Source organism: Benincasa hispida, chromosome 6, assembly GCF_009727055.1.
Source record: "Benincasa hispida cultivar B227 chromosome 6, ASM972705v1, whole genome shotgun sequence".
Lineage (NCBI taxonomy): Eukaryota > Viridiplantae > Streptophyta > Magnoliopsida > Cucurbitales > Cucurbitaceae > Benincasa > Benincasa hispida.
The window spans coordinates 37558309-37571530 of NC_052354.1; the positions used below are offsets into that span (position 1 = coordinate 37558309).

The following is a 13222-nucleotide window of genomic DNA, read 5'->3' on the forward strand; positions in this document are numbered from 1 at the left end:
CCTTGTCTTTATAATAGTTAGCTTCTCTTTTGTGTTTTTAAGGCAATTTTACCCGGTTCATCAACTTTTATTGCTTATACATGTGATGTATGGTTATTATATGTCAAAGTGTTTTTCATATAGTTAAAAACCCACCTTAGGTTGTGCAATTATTCATGCATTATGTATTATAAAAGTTATAATATTGCATGATGAAATTACTTGAAAACATGTGCATGCATCATGAAATATAAAAGTTATATTTTAAATGCATTGAGCATTATCATGCATCATCCTTTTATTATAATTGTTATAGTCTAAGGGTGAATGGAAGCATGTTTTGCTTGTTTCATTTCTGTTTTGTATAAGTGTTATATAAAAGAAGTAGCAATGAATGGACAATGCATTGAGCATTACACTTAGGCTGTTTATAATCGTTATGAATGCCTTGCATGTGTTAGCTTAGCATTGTGGTTGTCTCCGTTTATAAGTGTTATAAAGGAAATTAGACCTAAATCAATAATTCAGAGTTATATGCGGACTTAGAGTGAACTCAAGTTTTTAAAAGGGTTTTAAAATTCGATTGAGATAGACCTAAGTTCAATGGTTCTAAAGAGTTTAGTAACCTAGATTAATCTTTTAAAATCAGTTTAATAGAATTAAATTGGTTGGCATAAAAGATTAAATTTTTTGTAAACCTATCTATAAGGGACCTTTTGTCTAAGGTGGGTTCTGGCTAGGCTGGGGTTCTTAAGTTGACGAAAACGTAACACCCCTATCTAGGAACGTACCTGGAAAAGTGAGTTAGATAGATTTTCAACAAGCATGTGATGTTTTGGTCAAAGACTTTGTTAAAGAGTTTAATGGATGATGATCAAAAGTTGTTCAACTATCCAATGTAAAAGTTACTCTTGGGAAAACCTAAAAGTCACTTAGTTAAAATCCTTAGCCGTGTTTTTTCTAAGTAAACTAAACCCTAGGTTGAAAAATACTCAGTGGGAGGAGGACGCGTATCAGATATGTCTATGATTCCACTCACGTTTCTCCCTGTATGTTCACACCTGAGATTCATGCTTGGCCTCGAGATGCCACAGGATACATCTCCCTTCGGATGGTGTTTGTATAAATCAATATCAAGGTGAACGGAGAGAGTGTTTATAGTAAGTGGGTGAAGGGTGTGTGCCAACACGTCCTGTGGTCTCTATCATCGTTCACACCGTGAGATCATTTTGTACGCCCTCGTGTCGCATTCAGAGCGACCCCCTTCGGATGGGTTTTGTGCAATTGGTCAATATCAAGGTGAACTCCAGAAATGGATAGGGTCACTTTAGGTTTTTCCCCAATCGGATTGGCCTTTTAGGACGGACCTTTAGGGCTTAAAATGGTAGGTCAAACTTACGGGAGATTGTTAAGTAAGTTAATGATCTCTTAGCCAAATCAATGATGGCTAGTCATTATAGGAACAAGAGTTGTTCTGGTATTAATGACTTATTGAGATCTTCTCAATTCAGAGGAGGGATAATTGACCTCCCTTCGGCGGCTTTTTTCCTAAACCTTTGAAGCGTCATTGCGAAACTAGATGACACATGGGGTTCATGTTAGTTTTGCTAAAACCTTATTGGATGTTGTTTTGTTTTACAACGGATATTTGCTTAAAACCTAACGTAGGTCAATGTGTTTTTCTTTTCAGCAACTCGTTAGTATTTTTGTTTAAAGCTTTCAAAAATGACCGATTTATTACAGTGGAAAGAATCGTGTGAAACGAATTTCGTGGAAAACGACCTCCATCCCACTACTCTCCAAAAGAGGAGGCAATACAATAAATATGATTTATTAGTCTTGGAGACATGTCTGGTAGAGAATGATGATTCTACTTGGATCTTTGATTCAGGTGCTACCAATCATGCCAGTTCCTCTTACCAAGGATTTAGTTCCTGAAAAACGTTGTCACATGGAGAGATGACTCTTTGAGTAGGCAGGCTGAAGTTATTTGTTGATAAGAAACGTTATCTGTTACTGGATAATGTTTTTGTAGTTCCTCATATTAAGAGGAACTTAATCTCTGTTTCTTGTCTCATTGAACAAGGCTATACCGTCTCTTTTTTCTGAGAATAAAGTGTTTATTTTCAAGAATGGAATAAAGATTAGTTCTAGTTCGATGGAAAATAACTTATATGTACTAAGGTCGTTAGTCATAAAAGACTTGTTTACACTGAAATGTTCAGTACGACAACAACAGCTAAAAGACCAAAGGTTTCTCCAAAGGAAAATGCCCATCTTTGGCATCTAAGGTTAGGTCACATATACCTCAATAGAATTGAGAAGTTGGTAAAAAGTGGACTTCTAAAGAGTTTAGAAGAAAATTCCTTGTTGGTATATCAATCATGCCTTGAAGGCAAGATGACCAAACAACCTTTTACTGGAAAAGGTTACAAAGCCAAGGAAGCCTTGGAGCTTGTACATTTAGACCTCTGTGGTTCGATGAATGTTAGGGCTCGAGGTGGGTATGAATATTTCATCTTTTTCATAGATGATTATTCAAGGTTTGGGTATCTCTTCCTAATGCAACGTAAGTTTGAAGCCCTTGACAAGTTCAAGGAGTATAAGGCTGAAGTTGAAAACTTGTTAGGCAAGAAGATAAAAACACTACAATCTGATCGTGGTAAAGAGTATATGGACCTCCAATTCTAGAACTATATGATAAAACATGGGATTGCGTCCCAACTCTCGGCCCCTGGTACACCTCAGCAGAATGGTGTATCAGAAAGGAGAAATAAGACCTTGTTGCACATGGTTCGGTCTATGATGAGTTATGCTCACCTTCTAGACTTATTTTTGGGTTATGCAGTGTAGACTGCATGTTATATCCTGAACAACGTTCCCTCGAAAAATGTTTCTGAAACACCTTTTGAGTTATTTAGAGGCCGTAAAGGTAGTTTACGCCACATTAGGATTTGGGGTTGTCCAACACATGTGCTAGTGACTAACCAAAAGAAGTTGGAACCACGTTCGAAGGTTTGCCTTTTTGTGGGCTACCCCATGGAAATGAGAGGAGGATACTTCTATGATCGAATTCAGAACAAAGTGATTGTTTCCACTAATGTTATCTTCTTGAAAGAAGATCAAATGAGGGATAATAAGCCACGAAGTAAGCTCTTTTATGTGAGATCTCTAGTAAGACTGAGATTGCTGAGGGTTCAACAAGAGTTGTTGAACAGGCCGACAGATCAATAAGAGTTGTTGAGGTTGAGACGTCTAGTCAACCAGCTCAAGAGTTGAGACTGCCTCGACGTAGTGGGAGGGTTATGAACCCACCGGATCACTACATGGGTTTGATTGAAGCCCAAAATGTCATTACGAATGATGGGGTCGAGAATCTGTTGTCTTTTAAGAAAGCAATAGAGGATGTTGACAAAGATGAATGGGTCAAGTTGTTCCTCAAGTATCTTCAGAGAACGAAGGACTACATGCTTGTGTTTAAAGCTAAGGATCTAATCCTTACAACGTTGCTGATCCATTTACAATGGCCCTCACAGCTAACGTGTTCGAGGGTCACCTAGAGAGTCTGGGTCTGCGGGACATGTGGCATCTTGTCTATGGCAAGTGGGAGATGATACTGGGGTATGCCCTAGTTTATTGTATATTATACATTTTTATATTGTATTGTACATTAGTCTCCCGAATCATTAGAACAAGTGGGAGATTATTGGGATTGGTGTCCTAATTCTCCCGGAAGTTTCGTTGTTTTGTAAAGATACACATTGTTCAATGAATAAAATAAGTGTTATTTAATTCTAGAATTTACTCATATCCAATAAACAAAGCTCCTTAGTTATCTTATGTGAACTGAAGCATGTATATGTGATATACAAATGGATCATGCCTTAAATGATAACCTAAATCGGTTTGTAGTATAAGGATTAAGGTGGAATACCTGATCCTGGTGACACTACGGATATGGCTCGCTTTGTAGAGGTTTGCAAGTGTTGTAAACTACTACAGATGGTTGAACCTAACCATTTGTGTGGAGACGTGGAGCAAGGGTGTCCTATACAAAGAGCTTGTATAAGACCTGGACCACGAGATAACTAGACTTTGTATATAACGCCATTGATACTAGAGACTTGCATCTCACCTAAATGACCATAGGTGACACGACCTTAATCCTGAGTGTTTTGTGAACTTCTGCCTTTGAGGGTGATCCTTTGATTAGTATGGGTGAGAGTGGCAAGATTGCCAACTCAACACGCCTACCTTTTCGAGGACTTGTCTGATCTGGGAGCTGGGAACTCAATCCACAATATGGAATTCACTCCTTTCTCGAAGCAGGGATAAGTAGAGAGATTGCTCCCTTAAGGGCTGATTCCGAGGCTTGAACATAGTGACCACAGCTTCTCTTTGGAAGAGAAGACTCAGTCATAGTAAGACTATGATTCATGTTCATTAGAGGGATCAGTGGTACTTAAGGAGACAGATGTAACTACAAGGGCATAACGGTTATTGGCCCAGCTGTACTTACGAGCGATCTATGAAGGGTTGTAGCACTACTGATTGGTTAAGATGGACACATAATATGTCTGTAGTGGAAACATTTCAGTTGTCAGTCTTTAGTGGAGTGTCTGGCAATTAACGAATGGTGGATCCCGTGACTAAAGAGTTTAGTCAGTTATTCACGTACTATTGAAGCTTCGGATCTACAGGTCCATGAGGTCCCCTTGGTAGCTTGGATTTATGTTGAAAGATCAAGTTCTTGGTGTTGATTTGAAATGTTCAAATTGAAAAGAGGTATTTTTATTATTATCATATAATCGATATGATGTGTGTGATACATCTAGTGGAGGATTGATGTAAATGAGATTTACATTAAGTACCATGGAATAGAAAAAGAACTATGGTTTATATGTTTGATGAGATGAAATATTAAAACTATAGGTTCTAAATATAGTATAATAAGTTGGTTATCATTTATATTTATAATAATATTAATTATTAGATAATTAATAATTTTTCTTTTAAATAACCAAATGTAGTGGGTGGTTATTGACCATGGTAACCGTGAGTTTAAAGGAAAGTGGTTTCCTATTTTGAAAGAAGAAGTTTTTCACAAAAGTTTTGAAAAGAATTTGAGTTTTCTCTCTAGCGAAAAGAAACTCACAAAAGTCGTCAAGTAAATACGGATTTACTAAACGACGACTGGGCCAGGTAAACGATCATGCAGGTGCTAGATAAACAATCGTGCAGTATTTACTAAACGATCGCATAGCTTTGCTAAATGATAGTTGGCCCAATGTAAACGATCGTGTAGAATCGATCGAGCTAAACGATAGAGCTAAACGATCACATAGCTTTATCTAAAGGATTGACCATCGACCTATATGATAGGTCTCCGACTTCTTCCACTTGCCCAATTGTGTACGCGATCGTTGTTTCCTCGGTTTGTCTGCCTCATACCAAGTCCGAACAGAGCCCACCCTTTCGATTCTCATACCAAGAATACCAAGGTCGCCTTGTTGGTGGTGTCATACTGAACTCGACATCATCGAGGTTTTATGGAGGCCGTTTGTGTTGCTGAAGACAAGCGTAGTGTTCGTTCGTGTTGCAAAGGAGATCTTGACCAAGGAGATCGTTGAGGACGTACGCGAAGTGTTTGTGTTGTGTTCGTGCAGTGTTGCGGTCGTATAGATCGAGCGCTCATGGTTGCGGTTGTTCGATCAGAGTGTGCATCGGAGCGTGGAGACGCTTCTGCCATTGTTAGTACAATTTTTCCCTCTATACATTTGATGTTCATGCTCTAATTTCTCTGTATTATTTGCATAACCGCTTGTATGGAAGTCAACTGTAAATATATGTTGATTCATGATTGTAATTTTGAATAGTCTTGCTTCCGTTGCTCATAGAAATCTCGAGTGTCGATTTCCTTCACATACAAACTGTTTACAAACTACAGGACATAAGACTTTAGGGCATCAACCCCAACATGACACACACATTTCACCCACTTACTATAAACACTCTCTCTGTCCACCTTGATATTGACTCATGCAAACACCATCCAAAGGGGGATGCTCCCAAGACACCATGAGGCAAAGCATGAATCTCACGACGTGAACATTCAGGGAGAAACGTGAGTGGAATTATTGACATATCATATATACCTCTTCCTCCTACTGAGTATTTTATGACCTGGGGTTTAGTTTACTTAGAAAAAACACGGCTAAGGATTTTAACTAATTAACTTTTTAGGTTTGCCCAAGAGTAATTTTACCTTGGATAGTTGAACAACTTTTGATCATCATTCATTAAACTCTTTAACAGAGTCTTTGACCAACTGTCGCATGCTTGCAGAAAATCTATCTAATTCGCCTTTCCAGGTAGGTTCCCAGGTAGGGGTGTTCTATTTCCGTCAGCTTAAGTATCCCAGCCTAGCAAGAACCCGTCTTAGACAAAAGGTTCCTTATAGATAGATTTAATACAATTTTAATCTTTTATGCCCATCAATTTAATCCTATTAAACCGATTTAAAAAGATTAAACTTAGGTTGCTAATCCCATTAGAACCTTAAACTTAGGTCTATCTCCATCCAATTTTAAAACCCTTTTAAAACATGAGTTTGACTAAGTTCACATGCAACTCTTTCTTATCGATTTTAGTTCTAATTTCTATTATAACTCTTATAACATAAACAACTAATACCATCCACAATGCAAAGCAAACACATACAAGGCATTCATAACGTTTATAAATTAGCCTAAGTATCATGCTCCATGCATTGTCCATTCATTACTAATTTTATATAACTCTTATACAAATAAGCAACGAACCAAGCACACATGCTTCCATTCACCCTTATACTATAATGCTCATAATATAAAGATGATGCATGAATATGCTTACTGCATGTATAAATATAACTCTTATATTTCATGATGCACGTGCATGCTTTCTTGTAATTTCATCATGCCATATTATAACACTTATAATACATGATTCCTGAATAATTGCACAACCTAAGGTGGGTTTCAAATCTATATGTCATACACTATGCCATATAAACCACGTACATCTCATGTATATTAAACAAAAGTTGATGAACCAAGATAATTAGCCTCAAATCCTCAAAAATAAAAGCTAACTATTACAAAAACAAATAGTCTCCACTGATCGTGTACCATCCTCCTTGTGATCACCTACACGAAAGAGTAAATACTTTACTCAATCGTTTACCTAAGCTTCCTGAGCTAAACGATCATGTGCCTTCACTATGCAATGAAGCATAAGGTACGTGATCATGCAGCGCACAACACAACGCAAACCTTAAACGATTGTCTAAACAACAACAATGTGATGAAGTACAATCGTCTAAACGATCATTGAGCGAGCGCCAAAGTATCGTATATCGCATGATCATGTAGTCAGTGACTATGCGATGAGGCATGCTAACTACACGATCGTTTAGTGCCCACGCCTTTTATTAAACGTGAGCATTATATGCTACCACTCGATCGTTTACCTCTAGCGTGCATGCGATCGAGCAACCAACGCTATGCGATAGAGCAAACACTTTACCCCATCGTTTAACATTAGCTAAATGATTGTTTAGTAAATACCACACGATCGCGTAAAAATTTACACGATCGTTTAGCCAAATCCCAACGATCATTTACCTTAGACTACATGATATGACCAACTCTTGTTTTTCTTCCTCGCTGAGAACCGCATCTCCATGCTTTGAAACTTCATCATGAACGACTCGACAACTCAAACACTTTGAATTACAAACTTTATTGCATGTTAATTTTGCCCAAAAATGTAAAGACCCTTACAAATTAACACTTTGTAATTGTAAAGAAAGCTTTAAACAGAGGCAATTCTCCTGTAAACATTCATCAACATCCATCCACAAACGCATTTAACATTTAAACGCAATGAAGAAAACCCACCACTACTGTAAAAGAAGTTCAAAACAGAAATGAAATTTGGAATATCAGAACAACCTGGCTCTGATACCAATTGAATGAAATCAGACATGAGGATTTCTATGAGCAGTGGAATGATCGTTCTAAATTCCATTCTATATTGAACACTAACAATTACAGTTAAGAAACGGAAACTTACAAGTCATGCACATTACGAAATTACAACATGCTTTAGGTAATCAAGGGATAACAAATACATACCTTTGAAGACTCATTCTTCAAATTCCCTCAATCACGAATGCTCGACCAGTATCCAAGACGGCAATACACGAACGCTCAAACACAACGACCGCAACACAGTACGATCAACAGCAAACGTGAACTCAACGATCTCCAAGATCATGAACCCAACAAACGGCCTATGAAACCTTGAACTCAATTGAGTTGAGTGAGGACACCACCACAATAGTTACCTTGGTATTTTCAGTGTGAGAATCCAAAAGTGTGGGCTCTGTGTGGACTTGGTTAGATGCAGAGACTAGAGGAAGAACAATCGTGTAGACGATTGAGCAAGTGGGAAATGAGAAGAGTCTATCATATGGACGAATGCTCAATTGTGTAGAATAAGGCAGTCTATCGTATAGAGAATGCCCTGCGATTGTTTAGCTACAACCAGCTGAGTAAACTATCATATAGTAACACTCCACGATCATTTAGTCTATCTAGCAGCTATCGTTTAGTGAAAACATTTCACTTGACAGCAATCCGTGAGTTCTTTCCGAGTTAAGAAACTCTTCAAAATTTAGGAAAACATTTTTCCTTTTATCTCACGGTTACCATAAAACCACCAATAACCTCCCACTCAATTGGTTATTAGAGAAAAAAAGATAATTATCCAATAATTAATATTATTATAAGTATATATGATAATCAACTTACCACATTATATTTATAACTTATAGTTTTAATATTTCATCTCATGAAACATATAAACCATAGTTCTTTTTCTATTTTATGGTACTTAATGTAAATCATATTTACATTAATCCTTCACCTGATATATCTCATATATCACACCGATAATATCATATATAATCGAATTTCCTCTTGTCAATTTGAACATTTCAAATCAACTCCCATAACTGATTCTCAACTTCAATCCATTGAGCTACCAAGGGAACGTTATGGACCTGTGGCTTGAAACTCCAACAGTACGTGAATAACTTACTAAACTCTTTAGTCACGGGATCTACCATCCGTTAACTGTCAGGCACTCCACTAAAGACCGACAACTGCACTCTCCTTACTACGGATATATTTTGTGTCCATATCAACCAATCAATAGTGTGATAACCCTTCACAGATCATTCATAAGTACAGTTGCGCCAATTACCATTATACCATTGTAGTTACATCTAACTCCTTAAGTACTACTGATCCGTTTAATGAACATAAGTCATAGTCCTACTATGACGATGTCCTCTCTTCCAAAGAGAAGTTGTAGCCACTATGTTCAAGACTAGAATCAGCCATTAAAGGAGCAATCTGTCTACTTACCCCTGCTTCGGGGAAGAAGTGAATTCCAACTTGTGTAACTGAGTTCTCAGCTCCTAAATTAGACAAATCCCCAAAAAGGTAGGCATGTTGAGTTGGTAATTTGGCCACTCTCACCCATACTAATCAAAGAACACCCTCAAAGGCAGAAGTTCCCAAAACACTCAAGATTAAGGTCATGTCAACTATGGTCGTTTAGGTGAGATGTAAGTCTCAAGTATCAACGGTGTTATATAAAGAGACAATTCATCTCGTGGTCCGATCTTATACAGACCCTTTGTATAGGACACCCCCGCTCGTATGTCTCCACATGAATGGTCAGGATCTACCATCTGTAGTAGTTCACAACACTTATAAACCTCTACAAAGCGGGTCGTATCCGCAGTGTTACCAGGATCAGGTATCCCTCCTTAATCCTTATACTACAGACCTTTTTAGGTTATCACTTAAGGCATGATCCACTTGTATATCTCATATACATGCTTAAGTTTACATATAATAACCATGAAGCTTTGTTTATTGGATATGAGTAAATGCCAAATAAAATAACTCTTATTTTATTCATAACAATGTGTACCGTTTACAAACTACGAGACTCCGGAAGAATTAGGACATCAATCCCAACAGAGTAACATCTGTTTACCTCTCCTATTGAACCGAAGAATGTCAAGGAAGTTCTTATTGATTAGTGTTGAGTGAACACCATGCATGAGGAACTTAGTCAATCTGTTAGAAATTATGTTTGGACCGTTGTTCCTTGTCTAGAAAACACTAATATTATAGGGACAAAGTGGATTTTCAAAAAAAAAAAAAAAAAAAAAAAATCTGATGAGAAAGGAAATTTCACTAGGAATATAGCCCGATTAATTGCTCAGGGATATACTTAGATTGAAGCGTAGATCTTCATGAAACATTTGCCCCTATGGATCCACTAGAAGCTATTAAACTTCTTCTGGATGTCTCATGCTTAATGAAATTCAAGTTGTTTCAGATGGATGTGAAGAATGCCTTCTTAAATGGGTATTTGAATGAGGAAGTGTATGTTGAGCAACCAAAAGGGTTCATTAATCCCCCACAATCCAATCATGTGTATAAACATAAAATGACTTTCTACAATTTCAAATAGGTAGCTAGGGCCTGGTATGAACGAATGACTCAGTTTCTTGTTGAGAATGGCTATAGTAGAGGAGGATTCGATAAAACACCATTTGTAAAAAAAAATCTAACAAGAATTTTGTTATTGTTCAGATCCATGTCGATGATATTGTTTTTAATGGGATGTCTCAGATGATGCTTGATCTCTTTGTAGAAAAAAAAGGGGAAAAAAAGTTTGAGATGAGTATGGTAGGTGAACTTACCTACTTTCTAGAGTTCCAAATCAAACAACTAGAAGAAGGCATATTTATTTCTCAAAGTAAATAACTGCAACTTTCACTCACACTAAAATGTCCAAAGAAGCAAATGAAAATAGTGTTGATGAGGGCTTATATAGAAGCATTATTGGAAGCTTGTTATACCTTACTACTAGTAGACTTGATATTGTCTTTGCAGTTGGAGTGTGTGCCAAATATCAATCTTGTCCCAAATCTAATCATCTTCTCAATGCAAAAAGAATAATCTAGTATATCCATGAAAAATTGATTATGGGCTATTTGGTGACGGGAAATTAGAAGCCAAATTATTCAATAACTAAAATCTCGTGGATGCAATATGCAATGCATGTTCTTAAGATATGCATTGATAGTCATGCGTCGATGGTCATGCGTTGGAATGAATATGCGCCAACAAATGTATGTGACGATCATGCGTCCTGTCATAAATTTTCTTGTGCTTGCGCCAAGTATAACGCGAATGCAAGTTTCTCGGGTGATCCGAGGTCGAACACAGGGACTTGTAGCAAAATGAATGTGGTGATTGTGCATGCGGCGATTTAAATAAAAGAATGATGGAGGGGTTTCTAAGTTAATCCTACTCCTATTCCTAACTAACAGATAATGCAATGAGAATATGCATGAGAGGTAGAGACACGACAACTCTTGACATGAAACAAATGAATGGGATAATAGATAAAATGCGGAGATGTTTTTATTGCAACCCTTAAGAGTGACCGCAAGGGCAACCTTAGTCAACGCAAGCCATGCAATCATGCTACACACACGTTAACCTAACTTTAGGACGTATGCGGTGTATCTGCGATATTTCCGAGAAGCGTATGCCTGCCTAGACCTCCATAACCCGCTCATTAGCTTTCGCCGCATGAACATGGTTGCCACATAACACCTTATCCTACTTCTTGGACGCATGCATCCCAAAGAATCGATCTTTCTTTTAATTGTTGAATCTCTCTTTGATTAATCAATGTGTTCCGAAGAAAAGTTATAGCATACCATATCTCAATGGACTGGCGTAATTTTTCTACTGCGTGTACGTTTCCATAATGATGGTGTTTTTCCAAAATCAAACTTTGTTGTTCAACATCTTGGACTAGCCAATCCCTTCACCCGTGGTTTGCTTCGGAACAAAACAATTAGAATTAGGCTCGTTGAACTCCTCCTGCGTCTGGGATAAAGTAATCATGAAACCCTGACCAATGTACCTTGCAGCTTGTACTGTTTATTGACCATAATTCATGAACCCAGTTACCATAGGGAACATATTGTAATATCTCTAAAGAATTTTATGTTTGTTGCTTATCAAAAATAAATTGAATATGAATGACTCACTATTAACTCGATTTCTGGGCCATAATCATTATGTAGGAGAGATGGCCGAGTGGTTGAAGGCGTAGCATTGGAACTGCTATGTAGGCTTTTGTTTACCGAGGGTTCGAATCCCTCTCTTTTCATACTAATTCAACAATGTTACTGACCATAATGTATCAAATCAAATAACAATTTGGGTCTCTTTACCAGGTGTTTTACTAGGGGCTTCCAATGGTATTCACGTTTGGCATATGCTTGCTCTAACCGAGATTTTTGGAGGTGATTCCGTACTATAATTCAGAAAAAATTTCTTATGATGAATTTGATAATCCTTGGAATTATCTTAATGAACAAAAAAAAAATCAATTTAAACAAAAAATTGATAAATACAAAATTGAAATAAAAATCTATGACGAAACAACTTAAACATTTTTATTGTTGTGTTGGATCCGCAATTAAGCCTGATACTCGTTGGTACCAAATTCAGAGAATTAGCATACCGTTTGAGGCAACATAACAATATTCCTTTAGAAACCCCCAAAAAAAAATTCGAGGGGGAAATGAGCGAACAGCTTGATGCACTATCTCCCTTCAACCCTTTGAGCAAAATCCGGCAAAAGAAAGGAAAATCCATGGACTGACCCCATCGTCTCCACTCCGTAGGAACTATGAGATCACCCCAAGGACGCCTTCGGTATCCCTAGAGGGGGATAGGGCTAAGCAGAGCGAAAAGGGTTTTCCATGAAATGGGAAATGAAAACTATTAGCCCCACACAAGGTTTGTGAATAAGTGATTGTCTGATAATGAGCGAGGAATGTCCGTCTTTCTGCTAAACAGGATGTATTGAACTCATAATTCATTAGATACTTTTTATGAATGTCAACTAAGTATCGTAAGTAAATTACTCCCGGTGTTTACAGAAGCAATAACCGTAAATGGGCCAGAACAGTTGGGAAATATTCAAGTACCTAAAAGAGCCAACTAACTCAGCCAATAAAAAATCCTTCAATTCTCCAATAAAAAGAGAGTAGGATGATCAATTCAAATGAAATGTACAACATGTCAATTCG

At 37.4% G+C, this 13222-nt stretch overlaps 1 non-coding gene across 1 annotated transcript; it reads left to right on the plus strand.

Annotated features, from left to right (window-relative positions):
- The first annotated feature begins 12207 nt into the window (after positions 1-12207).
- Positions 12208-12294, plus strand: TRNAS-GGA. Its single transcript has one exon. It is a non-coding gene; the product is annotated as a tRNA-Ser (tRNA).
- The last annotated feature ends 928 nt before the right edge of the window (positions 12295-13222 follow it).